Source organism: Silene latifolia, chromosome X (assembly GCF_048544455.1).
Source record: "Silene latifolia isolate original U9 population chromosome X, ASM4854445v1, whole genome shotgun sequence".
Lineage (NCBI taxonomy): Eukaryota > Viridiplantae > Streptophyta > Magnoliopsida > Caryophyllales > Caryophyllaceae > Silene > Silene latifolia.
The window spans coordinates 152,425,974-152,451,106 of NC_133537.1; the positions used below are offsets into that span (position 1 = coordinate 152,425,974).

General features: G+C 41.4%; 1 pseudogene; it reads left to right on the forward strand.

The window, feature by feature from the left end:
• LOC141623683 (isopentenyl phosphate kinase-like) lies at positions 1-25,100 on the forward strand (annotated as a pseudogene).
• The last annotated feature ends 33 nt before the right edge of the window (positions 25,101-25,133 follow it).

The window sequence follows — 25,133 nt, forward strand, 5'->3', positions numbered from 1 at the left end:
GTAAAATTCGCGCCATACATTCTACAACGTCTATTGTGATTTTCGTGAATAATCGTTGTTAAAGGGGCGTTGTAGTTGCCTGGATTTGTAGTAGTGAGTATGTATGCACTTGCGTGAATCCATGATGTCGTCGTCTGCTCCTCAACCTCAAGAAGTTGTTGTTGTTGGGATGGATTGGAGCACTAGACCTGGAAAATCACTTATTTCTGTTGATGTCAATCACATTGCGGATCAGCCTCTGCCAGATTCCACTAACTTCATTATTGTTCACGGTGCTGGTTCATTTGGCCATTTTCAGGCCAGTCAATCCGGGGTACACAAGGGAGGACTTGATCAATCTCTAGTCAGAGCTGGCTTTGTTGCCACCCGCATTTCAGTAATCAACCAAAAGCCCTTTTATACTTTGGAAATTATGCACTCATCTAACATCTAATCTAACCATTTATTGCTGCTTATAGGTCACCTCACTCAATTTGGAAATTGTTAGGGCACTCGCTCATGGTATCTTATATCTCACTGCAAATACACCCCAACCCCAATTTTTGTAAAGGAATATACATACATACTTTTAACTAGCTTGCCTGCCCAAATCAGCTTCTCCATTTCTTATATCTATATCTTTCCAATGCGATCGTAATATGAGGATCTTTTAAATAACCCTCTCTTGTGTGTCACTGATATGAAATTAGACACTCCATCCTTCATATGACTTACTTTTTTTCTGTCGTTCATATGTATGGGCTTATGGTGATAGATATTTATCAAATCGATCTTTGACTACGGTTACCCGAGTATCTCATTTTGATTCATGATCTACACTTGGATGCATCAAACATATTAGCCATCTCCCTTAGTCTGATCTTTTCTAGCATTATATTCATGAAAAAAGACATTCATTGACACTCCAAAGTGCAATCTCTACAATGCGTATGCATACAGATTCACAATAACAAAGAAGCCAAGATTGTCATAAAACATAGACCAACTAAAACACAGAAACACATACATTCTAGAAAAATATGCGAAACATACTCGCGTGAAGAGGGAGATGTACAGTAAAGGAGCATCAGCGTGTTTCATCCCAGTTTGCGATTATTGGAATATCCATAGACAATAAGAAATCTTACTGATGTTTATGTTATCTTGCAGAGGGTATCCCCTCAATTGGAATATCTCCATTTTCAAGTGGATGGACAACATCTCAGAGAAATGTTAGTGATTATTGCTGATAAAATAATTGTCACAGAAATTCTAGGGATTACTTCAACATCTTATCAACTGATGTCATTTTGTGAATTCAGGTTGCCTCTGCAGACATTGCTACTGTAGCCACAGCAATTAACTCTGGTTTTGTCCCTGTAAGTAATGTTTACTTTGGCAGTACTATACGAAGTCTGAATACAGAACTCATCTTGATTGAGTGATATAGAAGATCCTATATCAAAAGATTGATGTATTCTTGCATAGTGCTCAGCTGTTGTCTTCTTCTTTGAGCTGTGGAGAGGAGTTGGTTGTCAAGTTAGCCATCTAATTTAACTATTCATTTATGGGGACATACTCTTGTCCGACTTGTCACTCTAGGAGATAGGGTGTATAATCGCACCCGAGCCTTATCGCTCTGAGACTTATCTTATTAGAGCCAAAAAAAATGGTATGCATTACAAAAGTAGAGAAAGAGACTCTGTAGAAGCATTAGTATGATATTTAACGAATTAAAGGGTCCTCAAACATCTCTCTATTCACTTTAGAAACTAAATATTTTACATTTATAATTATAACTAGATTTATTTGAAGACATGTCCTTGAACCCTTTTCCTCGTTTTTGGATGGAATCTTATGTAAGAAATGGGGTCAACCTGACACTTAATAGAGTCTGAGTAGTTTAATGTTAGTCATCTCATTGTTGTGTATCTTGGCCTCCTGGAGTATTACTTCATAATGATTAGGTTTGTCTATGCATCATAATTTTGTGTCTGATTTAGATAATTTTTTTCAGGTCTTGCATGGAGATGCAGTACTAGATCACTCACAGGTTGCTCTTTCTTCATCTACTAATATAGCTCTGTTTGTTAGAGTAAGCAGCTAATGCTCCAGTACATATGTCAACAGGGCTGTACCATCTTGAGCGGGGATGTAATCATACGACATCTTGCAGATTCATTGAAGCCGGAATATGTCGTTTTTCTTGTATCCATTCTTAGTTCTTACTACCTGATTGGTTGTTCCAATCTGCTTATATCCTGGCATTTCAATAGATTTAGATTTCTTAAAAGTGTTTCTAGTAGCTTACTTAGAAATGAAGTTGTCTCACAATGTCAAAAGCTCCATTGTAACTAGACTTTAGTTTTTACCAGTTTCCTAATTTTGATCTGTAGTCAAACTGTGCTCACTATGCCTGTTTCCAATGCAATCATCTTTCTAGACAGATGTTTTTGGTGTATATGACCGTCCTCCATCAGATCCCGATGCGACATTATTACGTGAGATAGGTGAGTTGTGAGCAGACTCCATGAAGGGTGATGATGTATAATCTCAAATGAAATAACTTAGGATTTCGTATGTTTGTGTGCATAACAGTCAATCCTGCCCCAGAAACTATGAGTAAGCAAGGTAAGTAGTTGACTTGTCATACCTAATACAGAGTAATAATTTACTTCAATGTTCCGAAAAAGCTCAAGTTTGCACCTCAATTTCCAACTAATAGTTTACCCGCTCATAATGCACTTTGGGTCTGTTCTTTTCGGAACCAGGTCTATTTCCGGGCATGAGATAATGCGGTCTTTTAGAAAACAAGTCATTTCTGGTCGAATGGTTACAACCTTACTGGTTGAGAGACTTGGGACAAGTGGTGCTTTTTAAGGTTTTTGTCATATTACATGTTTTGAATTTTTGATTAACTCAAGGGTAAATCTCAAATTGGTTGATTGATGTGTTTAGTTCAAGTCATTTTTGGATTCGGAGGTTAAAGTTGAGTCAACATGGAATTCAGCAAATTTGGGTTGGATGTGGTCAATTTGTGTTTTTGGCCATTTTCGAGTCATTTAGTTCATACTAGTCTAGATGTTGGGCTATTACAGAAAGGAGTGAAAACGAGAGTTAGAGAGAGAAAGTGTAATCACCCCAAAATTAAAAACCCCCAAATCAAAACCCTAACCTAATCCACCACATTCAGCCACCACCCGACACCCTCGCTCCTCTGCTGAGGCCATTTGTGTCCACGGAGATGAGGCGGTGTCTTTGCTCATCTCCGGCGGATCGATTTCCCCTGCCGTCGTTTTTTCTCCTCCCCGTCTGCGGTTCACCTTGGAGTGCGAAGTGCGGTACATCGTCGTCTCATCTCGTCTGTCGTTAATGTGGGCTTCGCTGACAACATCAGTCCAAACCCAGTTTACACAAGTAACAAACTTTTGCAGACAAAACCAATAGAAAATGGTACCATACCGGTCCAATGGCTGCCTTCTCGGTGATTTTGGCGTGTAGCTGTTTCATGGTGATTGATCATAGCCATTGCTTTTATCCAGTTGACTAGTAATCATCCTTTTCTGAGCAATAGAAAGGATAGGCTTCAGAATCACATGTTTTATTGTTTTCCGTTCACATTGGCTGAGTGTAATTGTTAGCGGTCAACCCTTCGGTCACAATTTCTTTTCATATAAATGGTTCGGACTCCATCTGTGCCGGACTCCCGTCCCTCCGTACCCTTGTCCTGTCACCGAAAACCATATTTGCAACCTAGGGTGATCCCCCATTCCCCCCCCCCTGGTTTGGCCTGTTTATTGTGTTCTTGTGTCTCTTGTGTTTTGTCTTTGTCGTCCCTTTGTCCGGCCTTTTGCTTGTATGGCGGTGGTCCTGGGAGGCGTCGGTTGGTGATTTTCTTTTTATATAAATGGTTCGGACTCCATCTGTGTCGGACTCCCGTCCCTCCGTACCCTTGTCCTGTCACCGAAAACCATATTTGCAACCTAGGGGTGATCCCCCCATTCCCCCCACCCCTGGTTTGGCCTGTTTATTGTGTTCTTGTGTCTCTTGTGTTTTGTCTTTGTCGTCCCTTTGTCCGGCCTTTTGCTTGTATGGCGGTGGTCCTGGGAGGCATCGGTTGGTGATTTTCTTTTTATTTAAATGGTTCGGACTCCATCTGTGTCGGACTCCCGTCCCTCCGTACCCTTGTCTGTCACCGAAAACCATATTTGCAACCTAGGGGTGATCCCCCATTCCCCCCACCCCTGGTTTGGCCTGTTTATTGTGTTCTTGTGTCTCTTGTGTTTGGTCTTTGTCGTCCCTTTGTCCGGCCTTTTGCTTGTATGGCGGTGGTCCTGGGAGGTGTCGTTTGGTGAAATTGGGTGTCTTTTGCGGGGTTCATGTTCAGTGCTCCTCTCCTTGTTTTTTGCCTTTTTATGGTAAGGGTGTGTGTTGGCCCTTGGCTGGGTGGTTACTGTCATGTTGGTGTTATTTCGACTATTGGGGTGGCTATGGTCATGAGGGTCATTACTTTTTTTATCCTGGGTATGTTACGGGAATTTTTGTTGGTTCTCTCTAGTGTTGGTTGGATGTGTTGTGCGTGTTTGAGATTGATTTGGTAAGGGTTTGTAGTGCCATTTTCGCTCCGGTTTTCAATTGGTGTTATGTGAGACTTTTGGATGGCTACTGTTTTCTTCTGACCACCTCTGGTGAGCCTTTATGGGTTGGTTTCGTGGTGGGGGAATCGATGGGTTGTGTCGTTATGAGCCTGGTGTGGAGTTGGTTGGTATTGCTGTGGTGGTTCTTCTCTTTATGAAAGGACTTTGTTGGAATGTTAGGGGATTTAATAATCCTCTTGCCCCTACAATCGCTAAGACTAGGGCGCTTCTTTCAAGTACTTATTTTGATTTTATTTTTTTAGCTGAGACAAAATGTAAAGTAGCTTTAGTTGATCCTATGTTTCGTTCTTTTGGGTTTTCTCGGAGTTTTGGTGTTGATCTTTGATGAAACCAAAGGAGGTCTCTGGTTTGGTTTTAGACATGATGCCAATTTTGAATGTCTTCTAGCTTGTCAAAACTTCATTATTATCAAAGTCACGCAATGTAGCGGTAGTTTTTGGTACTTATGTCTTATCTATGGCGAACCAGTCACCCATAAACGTGAAGCTGTTTGGAGTGATCTTAGTGAATGGATTCGATCTTTTGACAACCCTTTCCTCCTTATAGGGGACTTTAACCAAGTTGATTATCAAGAAGATAAATGGGGAGGTAGTAAGGGTCGGATTCCGGGGGCTGCTCTTTTTAATAAATGGAAAGCTGAGCATCTTCTGATGGATATTCCTTTTAAGGGGCCAAGGTTTACTTGGTGTAATAAGAGAGAAGATCATAGTGTAGTGTTGGAACGACTTGATAAGGGTTATGGATCGTGGGATTGGAATGACATTTTTCCGAATTCCGGTATTACTCATCTTCCTATTCAAGTTTCAGATCATGCGCCTATTATCTTTGAAACAGATCTAATTACTTGTAATGGTAGAAGACCTTATCGTATGGAGGCTTGGAACCTGGATTATGAGGAATGTATTCGTTTGGTTCATAACGGATGGACTGAGCCTGTCTCAGGCTCTGCCACCGTCAGAATGATACGTAAGTTATCAAGAGCTAGAAATTGTATGCGTCTTTGGTCTATTTCCAAGAGGAAAGAATGGAATAAGAAATGGAGTGATTTTGATGACAATCTGGTTGAAGGGCTCCACGATATTGAGACGAAGGGAGTGACTCGAACTTTCACCACTGCATATGCTAGTCAAGTGGAGTATGCTAAAGTCTCGGCTAAATATTGGAAACAGAGGGCCAAGATGAAATGGAACACCGAGGGAGATACATGCTCCAAGTACTTCTTTAATTGGGTTAAGGGTAGGGCGGCGGGAATTACATTCTTTGGGATTAAAATGGATAATGGGGAGTGGAATTTTGACAATGAGGGTATTAAGGGATTATTTGTCCAATTCTATTTTAGACTCTTTCGGGGAAGGAGCGAATCGGATCAATTTTGATGAGTACCGCCCTCTTTGTGAAAAATTTGTTCAAAGTATTAATAAAGAGTTCCTTTCTCGATGAGATGCACTTTGCATTCGTTTTACCCCTAAGGAGGTTAAATGCGGCTGTGTTTCAACTTGGTCCGTTAAAATCTCGGGACGATGGTATTCTGCTATCTTCTTCCATAAGTGTTGGCATTTTATTAAGCATGATGTTGTTGGGACTGTCTTGGCTATCCTCAATGGTAATAGCTCACCAGAATTTCTGAATAAGACTTTCTTAGTTCTTATCCCGAAATCTAGTGCCCCTGAAACAGTTGATAACTTTCGGCCGATTAGCTTATGCAATGTTATAATGAAAGTCATTACTAGATGTATCACTAACCGATTGAAAAAGTACATGCGAAAACTAGTGGGTGACTTTCAAAATGCTTTTGTCCCTGGGAGGAATATTGGTGATAATATTTTAATTACAAATGAAATATTACACAAAATTTCTTCATCTAGAAGTGGTAGGATGGGTAGGATGGCCTTTAAGGCTGACATGAGTAAAGCCTATGATCGGTTGGACTGGAACTTTATCAGAGGCACGCTTCTCTTGATGGGATTCCCTCCTAATTTCATTCAGCTGTTTTCGGCTTTCTAGGACGATGGTTATTGCAAGAGGTAAGCTTTGGATGACCTAGACTAGAGGTTTCCCTAGGTGGTGTGTTCTTTTCCACCATTCCATTTTCAAGGGTGAGTACGCGAATGCTCAAATTTTCCACTGTAGCTTGAACTCGTAGGACCATGGCATAAACGTCCTGGAGAGACATGGTGATTGTGGCTTGATCTGCTTTGTGACCTTGTTGATTGACAGAACTTGCTGGATTCCTACTCGACAGAAATGACGCGCGTTACACTCGGTTCGACATGGGATCACGCATACTAAGGCAACAAATAAAGGAAGGGATAAGATGACACATCTAGACTTGACTTGTGAACTCGTGAAATGTCGTGAGCGACTTCTCGTGTTTGAATTCAAGGTGCTTGACTTTAATTTTAGACTCGAGTGTTAACTTTGACGGAGTGACATTTACACAGTTGACCTTATTGACGGGATTGAAGACACGTGTTGATTCTGGACTCGAGGTTTGCTTATAGGTGTTAAGAAGGCTGTTTGTAGTTTAGACTCAAATATGAGGCCCATTGAGACTCGTGTGTTGAGCCTCGGAACGTGTGACTCGAGTGTTTTAGATCCTAACCGAATTGGGGTAGGGGGTCCAAAATGACGGCGTGACGCCTTAGGACTTGACTTGAATTTTGAAAAGACCCAAAATGTAAATGAAGACGGGTTTATAATTTGACTGAGTTCGGACTAGGACATAGTCGGTTTGAACTTTGACTCTAACTTAGCCCAATTGAATTTACACATTTACATTTACATATTTTGAATATTTTTTTTTTTTTTTTGTTTTTTTTTTTTTAAAAAAACGTTTTTTTTTTTGGTTTTTTTTTTTTGAAATTGGTTTGAGGCCCGAAATTTGACTCGATAAACGGATGAGAATTTTGACTGGATTTTGCGCTAATCAAATGGCCTATTTCGAAATTTTGATTAAGAAAAGGGGTTTTGATTTTTGAAAATTTGTCATGGTTTTGTTTAGAAATGGTGATCACATAAGGTACAAACATATATACAAGCATTATAACGGGATGTTGATTGCATTTAAAAGGGTTTTGGTTTAAAGGGTGGGTTGCCATACCGAACCATCAAACCCGAAGTCTGTGGAGAGGCTCGTGCCAAACAAGAGTAAGGCCGATTCCTAGTCCATTTCCTCAAGTAGTGAAGGCCCTTGATACAAACAAGAGTAAGCATCATGGTATGGATGACGTCAATCGCTATCCATCCTTAGGCCCAAATAAGAATTAGGACCGTTTAGACGGGACGATTGGTCGAATGGGTTGGGTTGGGCCTAGGAAGGCCGATTTAAACGGTCTAGGAAGACCGAGTTATGAAAACCGACAATTGTCTTGTACAAACTTATTCCCTAACCTTGTTCAAGTTTCACCCTTAGCTACACGTAAGTGTATTATCCCCAGTGAGTCGCCAAACGTTGTGGTGGACGGGCCGCCACGGGGGCGCTTGGTGAGGGTCGAAAACAAGCGTTTGCATTTTGTATGGAGTCGCCACCAATTTTTATGGGAAATTGGAACCGTTCGAATACCTCGTGTCATGTCAAGACACAAAGTAGTGACATGAACACTAAGCAATCGTTACCCTTAGCATTCTATGTCTAGAATGACTCTCGTGGATGCCAATGAACACGGGTGCTCACGGAGATCTGGAGTAAGGGGTGAGGGTACGTATTAGGAAGCTCTTTTGATCGAACACCTAATCCCGCCCGCCTCGATAGCGGCCTCTACTAATGATTAGGGAGTTTATTCGTACTCGATATATCGTCGGTTGTATGCATGCAATGCAACATCCATTAGATTAATCCTAGCATGTGAAGATTTAACTAAGTCGGTGAAACGCGTAATTAGCATACAGTTGGGTCGAAGTAGGATTTAATATTGATTTACATGTGAAAACATACAAATGATAAAAGAAATACAATAATAAAAAATTACAATAATTACAACGGAATAGGCGATTTATGTCGAAAATACCGCTAAAACGGATGATTTGAGAAAAAGAATAAAAGAATAAAAGAATAAAATTAATGAAATAAACGAACAGAAATTAGCGATATTACGGATATTAGTTAATTAATACGCAGCCTAATTAAACTAGGTCAAGCAAAGACGGAGTTCAGAGACAGAACTCAACCTGGAACAGGCGCAGCAGGACTGCGCCCTTTGGAAGAGGCGCAGCAGTTGCTGCGTCTGTTCCAAGGGTGAGTTCTGGCTGTGAAGCCGGAACTGCAAATCGTTAACGTTAATTGGTAATTTTAATGATGGATTAAAATAATTAGTCGGATGAAAGTGATTAACAGGTTGTCTAACACGTGAATGGGTCATAAAAACAGTAAAACATGAGTGAGACGAATGCAAACGAATTAATTACAGAAGTGAATAATATTAATGAGTCCTCTATTGAAATCAATTAACTAGTCTAAACATGATGATATGTGACGAATATAACAATAAACAGATGAAAGCTATATCAAAGACGAATCCCAGAAACTCAATATGAACAAATTGAATCTCTACAACCCGGAATTGAATTTAATGACGAAAACCCGCAAGTATTGAATTACTTAAGATTTAAGGTCGGATTTATGATGATTAAACATATTAATGAATGATGAATTATATACATGTGATTATTAAACTATCATGTGAAAGAATTAAATACGAACAAGAACGAATTACAGAGGACGAAGAAGAAGAAAAGAAGCAGGAACTGCGGCAGCCTCACGAAGAGGCGCAGCAGGAACTGCGCTCCTTCGAAGAGGCGCAGCAGTTGCTGCGTCTTTTCTCGACTGTCAGTCTACTGAAAATCCGTAAAAAGAGATTTAAAAGACGGTTTTAGAAATCGGTTTTAATGGTGTATTCGACATAAATCTTACAACGGTGATACGATAAATAAAATACAATAAATAAAGAGAATTATACACCCTCAGACTTACATGTTGACGGAACGAGATGAACTAAGATATCGACTAGTGAATGCTCGACGCGAATGCAAAGAGAGTGCCCTCGTAAGAGGAAAACGATTGATTAATTAAAGTTGATTGAGTGTAGTTGGTCAAATTGGTCGGTCATGCAACGGAGAGGCTGGTACCCGGAAAGATCCGAGCTTACGTGGTCGGAAGTCCAAGCACGTAGGCGCCAATAAGTAAGAACGAAGTCTAGAATGCAAAGGGAGAAGAGAAGGGCGGACACTCGCGTGAGAAATATGAGGAACGAAGGCTCCTATTTATACTAATCACACGACGGAATTATGGTAAGACTAGGACACGGAAAGAAAGATCCGGAAATAACCGACTTAGGTTAAAACACGGAAACTTGGACAAAAAGAAAGCCCTGGGAAAAGGCGCAGCAGGTGCTGCGTCCCTTGGAAGAGGCGCAGCACTTGCTGCGTCCTTTCCCGGGTAGGTTCCTCTGCGCGTAGAAAACGCGTTTGACAGCCTGTCGTATTTTAGGCATAACTTTCTCTACAAGACTCGGATTAAGGTGATTTCGGTGGCGTTGGAAAGCTAAGAAAGAGATCTAGAACTTTATGTGAAATAGGCCTGACCCAAAAAATCCGTTATGACCTCGTAAAACGGGCCTAAAGGTTGGGTTATCATTTTAGCTAAATGAAATGCACATTTTGTAATGTAAACTTTTAGTTTAGCCTAATGAAGTGACATGAGACTCAAAATGAGATATAATCTCAACATTTTATGACATCCTAACCTTAGGTAGACAAGCACATTGCTTTGACTCGGGATTTGACGGTTATAGAAAATGAAGACGGTTTTTGACCCGGACTCCAAATGTACTCTAATTACTGCCAAAACGACCGTATCGGCGCGTAGAGGACAACCATGAGGTAGACATTAATGTTTGAGCAATCACTTGACGATAATCTTACGAACTGTCACAAATCGTTCCGCGTATCAAACATGCGGCCCAATCATCACCGGGTGGTTTGCGAGGGGTGCAGAAACGAGGTGTCTCTGAGCCCCCACTTTGGCGAGGCTTGGACAAGGCGAAAGTCAAAGTATAGCCATCAGGTCAATCGAAGATTACAACCGACGACTATGGCGCGAGGCGGCTCAAGGGGTCTGAGCCAAGGACCTATCGTCGGGAACATTTTAGAGTCTGTCGACTATCGGGGAGGGTCGTTTAAAGTCCATTAGACTACGTAAGGAGGCTCGCCAGCCATAAGAAGAGACCATACCTGAGACTTCTTTCTCGAGATGTTTCCGGAGGTGCATAGGAGCTAAGGGTAAGCGTAGGAGCTAAGGGTAAGACCTAAAAGATATATAAAGATTTGTGCTAGGGTATGGGGCCCTAAAGGAAAGCATTGACGGGAAGGAGGCCTAAAGTAAGTTCAACTTAAGGAGTAAACCGGAGGTTGGGTATAGGAACTCTATTGGAAGTGATGATCCTAAAGGAATATGATCCTAAAAGGAAAAGGTGATCCTAAAGGAATATGATCCTAAAAGGTATAAGGTGATGCTAAAGGAATATGATCCTAAGGGTAGAAGTGTATGAACTCTAGGGAGTTTGGGAACTTAAAAGAAGCTAGGTGTGTGAACCTGGGTATACGAACCTAAAAGGACGGCTGGTATGGGAACTTAAAGGCTTGCGAACCTAAGAGGAATTGGGATCCTAGGGTTAAGTTTAGGAACTACTGGGTTACTAATTCTTATTTTGGACACATGCATCCAAGCTTCCTATGGTATGGGAACTTCAAAAGGATTTATGGGTTTATGAACCTAAGGTCGTTGGTATGGGAGCTTAAAGGTTTATGAACCTAAGGTCGTTTTTGGGATCTAAGAATCTAGGGGTAAGAATCCTAACTTTGGGTTTACGAACCTAAGGAATGAGGATTTGGTTTGGGAACTTCTGGAGAACGACACCTTTGTCGAACTCCGCGTGGAAACAATAATATCGAGGGTAGCAGGACGTCGGTAGAAACTGCTGGGAAATCTGCTTGCGTCGGTCTCGAGCGAACTCTGGCAAAAACTTGAGGTTGAATCTGCTTGCGTCGGTCTCAAGCGAACTCTTGTTGGGGAATATATTGACGATTAGGAACATCTTGATCGCCATGGAAGAAATCTTGAGTGAGCAATCTTTGCAAAATCTTTTTTCTGCTATTTGGGGACAAATATTTTGACGACCTAGGAACATCTTGATCGTCATGGAAGAAATCTTGAGTGAGCAATCTTTGCAAAATATCTTTGTATTTGGGAGAATGAAGACTTGGGTGAAGCCCCCAGTCGGAGCGAGCACTGCTTCTGATACTTACCTGCATGGTTAGTAGCCATACAAGAATGCAATCTAATATGCAAATAGAACATAAACACATATGCACGTAAGCAAATATTACATGGACCTCGAATGAGGAAACACATAGGTTTTGCAAAAGGCGTTTCTTTATAAAAGTTGTTTAAAACTTGTTCAAAGAAATTTGTCGTTTGTAATGCGTTATGCATTTTCAATGGGCTTTAGACATAGGGCTTGACACGACATAGACCTTATATGGACGCGACGCGAAATATAGACTTAGCCTGGACTGACGCGACACCAACTTAGATTTGACGTGACACACGGATGACTCTGACAGACTTTGCTTAAGCATGCGCAACTCCTAGCCAAATATGGGTGATAACGCGTATCGGTTCCAAAGGTAGAAAAATTGCAAGAATGATGAAGGCATATAAAGTTAAGGCATGAGCCATGGATCAGCTGTCTACTAGGGCATCTTTGGACACCGTTTGCTGTAAAAGAGATCCCTCTTGAGGCACGATGACTTGGAGAATCGATCCAAGACCTTTGTCATTGTCCGGACCGAGTACTAGCTAGACTTAGAGGAATAAAGGAAGGGTGGCATCTCGGAAGAGAAGCCCCCAGGATGAGAAGATGACTCTGGACTTTGGTAAAAAAGAGATTGGGCGACAATAAGGAGCCCCCGGTATAGAGGTGTTGGTTGTAGAAGTGATGTTAATTGAGGCTGGAAGGTTGAAATAGAGGTTAAAAGTTGATGGTTGAGGTGGTTGACAATTGAGATTGAAAGTTGGAAGTGGGGATGGTTGTGTCCTTGAGGACTGCCTACGTATTCACGTGAAGAGGTGAAATCAAACCAGATCGTAGTTCTGAGGTTTGGTTAATTTTGTTTGGGTGTTGTGGTTGTATCCTTCTTGGGTAAGAAAGGACTGCCTACGTATCCACCTGGAAAGGTGAAATCAAACCATGCTCGTAGTTCAAGTGTGTGCCTAAGCTATGTTGTTAGGGCCTTAAAGTGCAGGGGTCACAAGGGTAATGTTCCTTTGGTGACTCGAAGAATCGATTTGAGATAACTCCTTCTGGTCATAGACCAAAGAGGTATAATTAAGTTTGTAAAAATTTCCTTGTCATGTGAGCACACTTAGTGGACCCCAAGGATGATATGGGTATGTCCCGTTCTAGGTAGCAAAGTATTTGAAGACTCCGTGTATGGGGTCAAGGTGAAACTGGATTGGATATTTGGAATGTGGAGCTTGGACATAAGAGGCTTTGACTAACAAATCTCTGGAGCTTGATTTTGTGGAGTTAAAGCTCGATGGGATTATGGCTTGTAATGTGGCTTGGAAATGGAGTCTCTTGGCTTGATGTAGCCTGAGCACATAAAGGTAGGTTGAAATGACGTGGGTTCAAGTTTCCATGTCTTGGCCCTAAAGGATGGGTATACTTGACGAGCTTGATAGGATTCTCAAAATTCCTAACTATCTCCCTGGTAACGGTCTCGAGAAGGACTTAGGGTGTGATGTGTGAAAGGCTAAGTGAGGGTGCTAGCTGACCATCTTCATTGATGTCTTGGTTCTATTGACTTCGGCAGTATTCTATATTTGATTTCATGCTTGTTCTTGATTCAGACTCAGGTTCTTGGTCTAGAATATATCTCGGCTTCTTGCTCAGATTTTTGATTCGGTTTTTGATGATAACATTGACTTTCGATATTGACTTGTTTGATTGAGCCTTCTTCTTTTGACTCTTTTGTCTTGGGCTATAAGCATAACTACGGCTTTGGATATAGATCTTGGTCATTTCTATTGATTGAGCCTTTTGTCTTTGATCATGGCTCGCATTGTCTTGGATTTTCTTGTTACCATGTATTTGGGTTAGACTAGCACCTTTGGTGTGAAACGGGTTGGTCTTTTGTAACACGGGTTGTTTATTGTGGGGAATGGGCTTGCCTTCCGTCATGGATTGTCAACAAGGGAGATGGTCTGGATTTGTCCTAGAATCTCTTGAGATAGGCTCGTCCTAGACTAGGGTTATATTGTGGTTTCTATTGCCAGACATGGAATAGGTAAAGAAAACGAACACGGAGTCTTAGGTCCTCTACAACTTTGAACGGAACATCATTTAAGTGCACTCACATTGACTTGACATGTGTTGTTCATTGTCATTTTAAAAAATGTCTCAAACCAATTCTTGTTGTCACAGGAAATGGGATAGAGGAAGAGATATGATAGAATATGTGGATTGAAAAGTGTTCTTTTATTGAAATGAAGAATGAATGTATTTAACATAGACTTGAGAAGACATGTGACTCGTGGGACAGCCCCCAGGTTGTCACTAGAAATGAAAATGGAGAAAGATACTATGACAAAATTATGGGATAGAAAGCCTAAGACTCGGACTCGGACTCGGACTTTGACGCGATTCCAGATCTAGACTCGTAATCATCGGCCCATGCTTGAACATTTTCTCTTCCAGCAGCTGGCTTTGGCATCCGACTTTGAGCATTCATCCATTTGAGCACTCCGTCCTCATTATTGGGAACACTGGAAGGATAACAGTCAAGAAGAGTTTCTTGATAAGTGGTATATCCATGAGGATTGCCTAAGCTACCTTGTAGGTTAAAAGTTGAGAGGGACAACTTCCCACTTTCAATCATATCTTGGATTATATGCTTCAAACAAAAGCACGCTTCTGTATCATGTCCCCTACCACGATGATATTGGCAATATGCATTCTTTGTCCCATCTAGGTAGTATGTTTCGAGTGCTGGAGTTGGACCGATTAGGTGTAATTTGCCCTGTGATACTAACATTTGTAGTGCCGCCGCATAAGTAATGCCAAGGTTAGCGAATGCTCTAGGAGCCCGTCTTGGTCTTCTGGGTGGGGCTTCCATGAGTTTAGCCCCATCACACTTAATGTCAGCTTGAGCAAAGGTCGATTCATGGTACTTGCCGTTCTCGATATTATCCTGGATGATATTCTTTAGTTTGTAGCAATTCTCGGTGTCATGTCCCCTTCCTCTATGGTATTGACAATACGAATTGCCATCCCAAAACTTAGACTTCTTTTCCGGATCTGGGGTAGGCCCTATTGGTTCAAGAAGACCTAGAGAGGATAATTTGTTTAAGGCTAGGGCATACGGTATGCCTAGACTTGTGAATGACCTGGGAGAGTTCTTTGACAAAGGCTCCATGAGGTTGACTTTGTTGATTTTGATGCTTGGATTGGAAGAACTAGAGACAAGTGGCTCGTTTGTTGCCTTGGGACTGTCAGGTTGAGGGTTTGTCTGGACACTTTTCATCTTGAGAGGTTGGGCATCAAGCTTCTTACCCATTTCAGCAAACTGGTTTTCAATGTTGGAAAGCCGAGAGTGTAGGCTATCAATAACTCCCTCTATTCTGGAGAATTTATTGTTGAAGGCAATGGAAAGCATGAGCATTCCGCTTTGGATATCTCCGTCTTCGAGGACATTGATTTCTTCACCGTCACGAGGATTGAGGAGATGAGAACAGTCTAGAGATGATTCTTCGTCATGTTTAATGATATTAGACCCAAGAGGGTCGATTTTCTTTGATTTCTTGACAGAAGGTGGCTCTGGAAGCACGCCCCCTTCGATCATATCTTGGATGGTGTGTTTCAAGAGAAAACACTCTTCAACATCATGACCTCTACCTTGGTGATATAAGCAATATTTGTTGCCCTTCCAGAGGTTCACCTGTTTCTCTAATGGTGGATCCGGAGTCGGTCCTATTGGATGTAGCTTGCCTTGGGCAGAGAGTCTCTTCAAAGCATCGACATAAGACATGCCTAAATCGGTAAGCACCCTTTGATGCCTCCCAGGTTTCCTTTCAGCTGTTTTCGGCTTTCTAGGACGATGGTTATTGCAAGAGGTAAGCTTTGGATGACCTAGACTAGAGGTTTCCCTAGGTGGTGTGTTCTTTTCCACCATTCCATTTTCAAGGGTGAGTACGCGAATGCTCAAATTTTCCACTGTAGCTTGAACTCGTAGGACCATGGCATAAACGTCCTGGAGAGACATGGTGATTGTGGCTTGATCTGCTTTGTGACCTTGTTGATTGACAGAACTTGCTGGATTCCTACTCGACAGAAATGACGCGCGTTACACTCGGTTCGACATGGGATCACGCATACTAAGGCAACAAATAAAGGAAGGGATAAGATGACACATCTAGACTTGACTTGTGAACTCGTGAAATGTCGTGAGCGACTTCTCGTGTTTGAATTCAAGGTGCTTGACTTTAATTTTAGACTCGAGTGTTAACTTTGACGGAGTGACATTTACACAGTTGACCTTATTGACGGGATTGAAGACACGTGTTGATTCTGGACTCGAGGTTTGCTTATAGGTGTTAAGAAGACTGCTGTAGTTTAGACTCAAATATGAGGCCCATTGAGACTCGTGTGTTGAGCCTCGGAACGTGTGACTCGAGTGTTTTAGATCCTAACTGAATTGGGGTAGGGGTCCAAAATGACGGCGTGACGCCTTAGGACTTGACTTGAATTTTGAAAAGACCCAAAATGTAAATGAAGACGGGTTTATAATTTGACAGAGTTCGGACTAGGACATAGTCGGTTTGAACTTTGACTCTAACTTAGCCCAATTGAATTTACACATTTACATTTACATATTTTGAATATTTTTTTTTTTTTTTTGTTTTTTTTTTTTTAAAAAAACGTTTTTTTTTTTGGTTTTTTTTTTTTGAAATGGGTTTGAGGCCCGAAATTTGACTCGATAAACGGACAGAATTTTGACTGGATTTTGCGCTAATCAAATGGCCTATTTCGAAATTTTGATTAAGAAAAGGGGTTTTGATTTTTGAAAATTTGTCATGGTTTTGTTTAGAAATGGTGATCACATAAGGTACAAACATATATACAAGCATTATAACGGGATGTTGATTGCATTTAAAAGGGTTTTGGTTTAAAGGGTGGGTTGCCATACCGAACCATCAAACCCGAAGTCTGTGGAGAGGCTCGTGCCAAACAAGAGTAAGGCCGATTCCTAGTCCATTTCCTCAAGTAGTGAAGGCCCTTGATACAAACAAGAGTAAGCATCATGGTATGGATGACGTCAATCGCTATCCATCCTTAGGCCCAAATAAGAATTAGGACCGTTTAGACGGGACGATTGGTCGAATGGGTTGGGTTGGGCCTAGGAAGGCCGATTTAAACGGTCTAGGAAGACCGAGTTATGAAAACCGACAATTGTCTTGTACAAACTTATTCCCTAACCTTGTTCAAGTTTCACCCTTAGCTACACGTAAGTGTATTATCCCAATGAGTCGCCAAAGCGTGGACGGGCCGCCACGGGGCGCTTGGTGAGGGTCGAAAACAAGCGTTTGCATTTTTGTATGGAGTCGCCACCAATTTTTATGGGAAATTGGAACCGTTCGAATACCTCGTGTCATGTCAAGACACAAAGTAGTGACATGAACACTAAGCAATCGTTACCCTTAGCATTCTATGTCTAGAATGACTCTCGTGGATGCCAATGAACACGGGTGCTCACGGAGATCTGGAGTAAGGGGTGAGGGTACGTATTAGGAAGCTCTTTTGATCGAACACCTAATCCCGCCCGCCTCGATAGCGGCCTCTACTAATGATTAGGGAGTTTATTCGTACTCGATATATCGTCGGTTGTATGCATGCAATGCAACATCCATTAGATTAATCCTAGCATGTGAAGATTTAACTAAGTCGGTGAAACGCGTAATTAGCATACAGTTGGGTCGAAGTAGGATTTAATATTGATTTACATGTGAAAACATACAAATGATAAAAGAAATACAATAATAAAAAATTACAATAATTACAACGGAATAGGCGATTTATGTCGAAAATACCGCTAAAACGGATGATTTGAGAAAAAGAATAAAAGAATAAAAGAATAAAATTAATGAAATAAACGAACAGAAATTAGCGATATTACGGATATTAGTTAATTGTCGCAGCCTAATTAAACTAGGTCAAGCAAAGACGGAGTTGAGAGACGAACTCAACTGGAACAAGCGGAAAGAGATGCGCCCTTTGGAAAGAAGCGCGCGATTCTTTGCGTCTGTTCCAAGGGTGAGTTCTGGCTGTGAAGCCGGAACTGCAAATCGTTAACGTTAATTGGTAATTTTAATGATGGATTAAAATAATTAGTCGGATGAAAGTGATTAACAGGTTGTCTAACACGTGAATGGGTCATAAAAACGATAAAACATGAGTGAGCGAATGCAAAAGCGAATTAATTACGAAGTGAATAATATTAATGAGTCCTCTATTGAAATCAATTAACTAGTCTAAACATGATGATATGTGACGAATATAACAATAAGCGGATGAAAGCTATATCAAAGCGAATCCCGAAACTCAATATGAACAAATTGAATCTCTACAACCGAATTGAATTTAATGACGAAAACCCGCAAGTATTGAATTACTTAAGATTTAAGGTCGGATTTATGATGATTAAACATATTAATGAATGATGAATTATATACATGTGATTATTAAACTATCATGTGAAAGAATTAAATACGAACAAGAACGAATTACAGAGGACGAAGAAGAAGAAAAGAAGCGAGAGAAGCTGCGGCGGCCCTCGAAGAGGCGCGGCAGAGGCTGCGCTCCTTCAAGAGGCGCGGCGATTCTTTGCGTCTTTTCTCATTGTCGATCTCTGAAAATCCGTAAAAAGAGATTTAAAAGACGGTTTTAGAAATCGGTTTTAATGGTGTATTCGACATAAATCTTACAACGGTGATACGATAAATAAAATACAATAAATAAAGAGAATTATACACCCTCGGACTTACATGTGTTGAAGCGAGATGAACTAAGATATCGACTAGTGAATGCTCGACGCGAATGCAAAGAGAGTGCCCTCGTAAGAGGAAAGCGATTGATTAATTAAAGTTGATTAATTGAGTGTAGTTGGTCAAATTGGTCGGTCATGCAACGGAGAGGCTGGTACCGGAAAGATCCGAGCTTACGTGGTCGGAAGTCCAAGCACGTAGGCGCCAATAAGTAAGAACGAAGTCTAGAATGCAAAGGGAGAAGAGAAGGGCGGACACTCGCGTGAGAAATATGAGGAACGAAGGCTCCTATTTATACTAATCACACGACGGAATTATGGTAAGACTAGGACACGGAAAGAAAGATCCGGAAATAACCGACTTAGGTTAAAACACGGAAACTTGGACAAAAAGAAAGCCACAGGAAAAGGCGCGGCAGTGCTGCGTCCTTGGAAAGAGCGCAAAGACTTGCGCGTCCTTTCCCGGTAGGTTCCTCTGCGCGTAGAAAACGCGTTTGACAGCCTGTCGTATTTTAGGCATAACTTTCTCTACAAGACTCGGATTAAGGTGATTTCGGTGGCGTTGGAAAGCTAAGAAAGAGATCTAGAACTTTATGTGAAATAGGCCTGACCCAAAAAATCCGTTATGACCTCGTAAAACGGGCCTAAAGGTTGGGTTATCATTTTAGCTAAATGAAATGCACATTTTGTAATGTAAACTTTTAGTTTAGCCTAATGAAGTGACATGAGACTCAAAATGAGATATAATCTCAACATTTTATGACATCCTAACCTTAGGTAGACAAGCACATTGCTTTGACTCGGGATTTGTGATTTATAGAAAATGAAGACGGTTTTTGACCCGGACTCCAAATGTACTCTAATTACTGCCAAAACGACCGTATCGGCGCGTAGAGGACAACCATGAGGTAGACATTAATGTTTGAGCAATCACTTGACGATAATCTTACGAACTGTCACAAATCGTTCCGCGTATCAAACATGCGGCCCAATCATCACCGGGTGGTTTGCGAGGGGTGCAGAAACGAGGTGTCTACAAGGTGCAGAAAGATTTTTGATAGTACCGAGTGCTCCCCTATTGGTGCTATCTTTCTTTATCAAGACTCCCTTAACTTAGCTCTTTCTGCTGAAGATGGAAAACCGGGGCCCATAGCTTTCCAAACACCGATAGAGGAGGACTTGACTAATCTTAGGAATGGAGTACCCTTTCCTCTGATTCAGAGTTCTGTGAGTTGCTCTCGGACTCATATTTATGTGGATGCGGCGTGGTCTAAGGAGTTTCTTCTTTGGGTTTGGCGGATGCATCCTTTTTGATAATGATATTGTTTACGAATTCGTATCAAAGGAATGGCGAGAGAATCTTGAACAAGCGGAAGCTTTGGCAATTAGGGAAGCCTTAAAGTGGGCGCTCTCGCGCAACATCCTCCATATTAACATTTTCTCTGATTGTCTACAGGTTCTTGCCCAAGTCCTACGATTCTCTCAACTCAAACATTGGACAAGGAACACTATTGACGATATAACCGATCTAGCAGCAAACTTTCATTGTATTACTTTTGCTTATGTTCCTAGAATTTGTAACAAAGCCGCTCATAGGATAGCTAAGCGTGCTATTAATATGTAGGTCTCGTTAACCCGATTGTCAAAAAAAAAAAAAAAAAAAAAAATAGTCTAGATGTTGGGCGCGGTTGGAATTTTGGCAGGAGTATAGTGAACTTGGAATTCCCGAACATGGATCTTTATTTATTTTTTTTTTGACAATAATGAACTGAAATATATTAAAGAAGCACGACTAGGATCTGAGTTGCTTTGTTGCCGCGGCGTACAGACCAGAAAGGATAAATTACAAACAAAGCACGGATTTCCCGAAAGGAATGCCGCACACTAATTGGGACTGGCAAAGAGGTTGCCAGAACTGCAGATAGTTTACAACAAGGGACTAAGAAACAAACAGAACTCAGACCCAGAGAATGGGCATAGCGCATAGCACATAGAAGGGCCCTGGTGACAGCGTCGAAAGATGAACTTGCGCGAACAACACATGACTACGAAAAATCAGCTCAATGCGATAATGCGATGGTGAAACAGTTTGTGCGTGGGGACGTGGCATGTGGAAACATAAAAAGAAATCGCACTCCGTTGAGGTAAAGATGTATCTGTGACAACACATGGTGCAACAAAGTCGAGAGGGGTGCAAGTTGTGTAGGACGTACCTTGGAAAATTGCACATGTGAGTGCAGTAGATCCTCAATGAGTCGACAGTGTAACTGCAGGGTCACCATTGTGATTTCGAAAAATCACCGCATTGCGAGTAGTCCAAATGGCCGGAGAACACAAGCAAAAGTGAAGCGGGAGCCACCTTTGATTAGGCACCAAAGATTGTCGTAAAGATAAGACAAGAAGTCTCAACCCAAGTTATAAAGGAAATAGATGGGTTAGCCATGGCGTTAATCCCAAGGGAGGATGCGTTCCGGACATGTTGGGCGACTTCACATGAACGAAATAAATGGTCTTGATTTCGGGGGATGAATGAGAGAGTACACGTTGAGTCAACCGGCACATATTTGGATATTAAATTTACATTTGTTGGCATAATATTATGAGCCAGACGCCATAACATAATTGAGATCTTTGGTGGCATCTCTTTTCGCCATACTTGTTTCCAAGGAAAGGTATGAACAAAAGATCTAATGCAGTGAGCGTGAAGATTGAGACCATAGGAGCGAATAACTGATTTTACCGAATAAGAGCCATCCTCTGTATATTTCCGAGAGAAAGTCATCAAAATTTGAGTGGGGTTCCAAAGCAATAATCTCCTTTGCACAAATAGAGGAAAAGTAACGGAAAACCATAGACGGATTCCATCCGGATTCAGCAAGAAATCAGAGAGAGATGGTGAAGGCTCTGGAACTGGAACTGGAGCGGTGCCAAATGGCTGTTTACCATTAATCCAACGACTTGACCAAAGGTCAAGTAAACGCCCATTACCAAGCTTCCAGCAAATACCATTATTAGCCGCAGAAACAGCCTTGCAAATGCCGGACCAGATAAACGATGGTTGAGATACTCGAGAGGTTGCTAGAGGAATAGGCAAATCACGGGCATATTTCGGGGCCATATATCTAGCTTGTAAACGCGATCGGTTGTGAATGAATACGCCAAAAATTTTTAAGAAGCAAAGCCTGGCTTAGCAGATGGGTGTTTTTGAAACCAAGACCACCATATTCCTTTGGCGCTTAAAGTATACTTTTTGAAGTCCGGTGAATAGACCGCTTATTCCGTCATTGCGCCACCGAAAGCCGTTAGCAAGGCATCTATTTTGCGACACACACCAATAGGAATAGGTACCGCAGAGAAGACGTGATTCAAAGAAGCAAGCAAGATATTTGAAATAACTATCGTTTACTTGGTTCATTTGAGATGGAGAGAGAACGAGGATGAAATGCGAGTAGTGAGAGTATCAACAAAAGGAAGAAAAATCGCAGACCTCTTGCGAGGGATATCAACAGGAACTCCCAAGTAGGTACCAAAAGTGGGAAGTTGAGCCATCTTCAAAATCGAAGTCAGATGCTCTCGGAAGTCCGTAGGTGTATTCGGACTAAACTTGATATAGGACTTACTAAAATTAATCATCTGCCCTGAAAATACTTCGAAGTCCTTGAAAATATCCCGTAAAGTCTCAAAGGACAAAGGTGTTGCCTTGCAGCATAGAAAAGCATCATCTGCATAGAATAAGTGTGAAAGTGGTGGTGCATATCTTGAAATCTTGATGCCGGTCAAGGAGCCAACTTTTTCAGCTCTGATCAGTTGTCGCGACAGTATTTCCATACACATAATAAAAAGGTAGGGAGACAAAGGATCCCCTTGACGAAGACCACAATCTGATCGGAAAGATTCCGACGGTTCGCCATTAATAAGAACCCTATAAGAGACTGTAGAAACACATTCCCAAATAATATTTCTCCAGAAAATTGGGAAACCCATACGCTTCATAATCAACATGAGAAAGCTCCACGAAACACGATCAAAGGCCTTGTTCATGTCAAGCTTAAGCACAGCGAAACAGTTTGAACCCTTTGTTGTTTTGTTAAGATAGTGCAGCACCTCATGAGCGACGAGGCGGTATCGGTCATCGGCCGTCAGGGACAAAAGCTTGTTGCGAGTCGGATACTGATAGATGGAATAACCGACTTAAGCCTATTTGCCAGGCATTTAGATGCAATTCGGTAGATAACATTACAAAGACTAATAGGCCGATACTGGGTTATCAACTCAGGGTGGTCCACCTTCGGAATAAGTATAATATGTGTCTGGTTCCATTCTTTCAGCATTACTCCAGAATTGAGAAAATGCAAGATTGCCGTAGTTACAAGATGACCAATCTGAGGCCAGAAAACCTGATAAAAACGGGGAGTAATACCATCCGGGCCGGGTGATTTCGAACCATCCATACTACGAATCACCGGAGAATATCACCTCTGTGAAAGGAGCGAGAGAGAATAGAGAGTCGGTCGGCGAAAGCAAAGGAACATCCAGGTCATCAAGAAAAGCTGAAGTGGGTGAAAAATATCGCAGGAGACGACTTGTGACCTCCCAAAAAAATCGGAAATAAGAACAAATCTCGACTTCTATATCAACTGGGTCATTAATCCATGTGCCGTGGAAGTGCGTAGAGAAAAATCGTTGCTTGGAAGATCGTTGCTTAACACGGTTAAACAAAAACGGGTGGAAGGCCATCCGAACTTCTTTACGTGTCTTGTTTATTGAATCCAATAACTATGTTGCTTGGAGAGCAGCTGAAGGTGGGAAGCTCTCAGGTTGTGGTACAAAAGGGCGTCATCAGAGTCCGAAAGAGAAGTAGATGCTTGAAAAAGATCACCTTCAAGTGAAGACCAATTTATACCATAGCAGATACGGTGTTGAATAACCCAATTCAGAATAGCAAAACGAAAAGCGGACTAACTTTCGGGATAAGACATAAGAAGAGGAGCCATAAACTGGAGTGTTCCATGCATTCGATACAAGAGTCATTACTTCCTAATTTGAAGACACCGGTTGTCAAGACGGTATGGCCTCTTACGTGATTTTGGTTGCGGCATAAAACGTAGCATAATTGGCGAGTGATCGGAAATAAGAATAGGTAAGTGAAGAACCGAGGAAGCGGGAAAGAGATCAATCCAGTCTTGGGTTGCATATGCACGATCAAGGCGTTCCATAATACATTTGTTATCAAGTTGGCCATTCATCCAGGTAAAACGAGGACCAAAGAAAGGAATATCCACAAGATTGTTATGAAATTTCCACGCTGTAAACTCAGCTTGACCTCTTATTGTTAAAGATCCACCAAGTTTGTCCGAATGTAATTCCACTTGATTGAAATCGCCAATAACCAGAAAAGGAGAGCAACCAGAGATTTCATTAGAAATGTTATCCCATAGAAAAGACCTATATTGGAAAACCGGTTCCCCATACAGGAACATTACATACATATCCTTAAAAACATCTTTATTTATATATATATTGAAAATTGAAATTGCTTGATAGCTCCATATTGGAGCTTGAGGCTACTCACAAAGTTGATACAAGCATGGCTATTTATAGCCGTTGTAAGTCAATTGTCTTTACTCTAGAACTTGCTTGTTTCTAGATTTTCTTCTTGCTTAGACTAGCTAGATTATTCTAGCAAGGCAAGTGTCTAGTAGTTGACAGATTTTTCTAGATTATTCCATATGTTTTAACAGGCACACTCATGTCGGCTGGGAGTCTGGGACGGGACAATGACAATGTTATCAAATGACTAACAGCTATAAGACCATTTTCTTTTCTTTCAAATTTTGTGACTTTGATCCACAGTTGAGATAACAGTAGCGACTCATGACACAACTGGCGGCATGGTGACCAAGATTTCTGAAGCGGCAGCCATTGCTAAGCTCGGTATTGATGTATACATTGTAAAGGTATACTAGAAGAGGCTAAACTCTGTATGTTGTCTACAACATATATTTTCTGGTGATTGTTGGTCCTCTCAGTTATGTTGCTTGATGATGCAGGCAGCCACAGATCATTCCTTGAAGGCTTTGAAAGGAGAAGTCGAAAGAAACCTCCCTGATGATTGGCTTGGAACTGCCATTCGGTTCAAAAGGGAATAGTAACACTGCATTTCTGCGACATGACTTTTTAGAAGAATATTGGTATAGCCTCTGACCTCAACCCTGGTCAATCAGACATTTTTTTTCCACACAGAAAAGGAGGCTCACATAATAAAGTAGAGGCAAAGATTGGTGTATGCAAGCTTGTACTCTGTATAGTACGATTTTATCAATTTTAAGCATTATTCTGAAAGATGTTGAAATATTTCCCAGTCACATACTCCTCCCCCCCAACCTAACCCCGAATTTG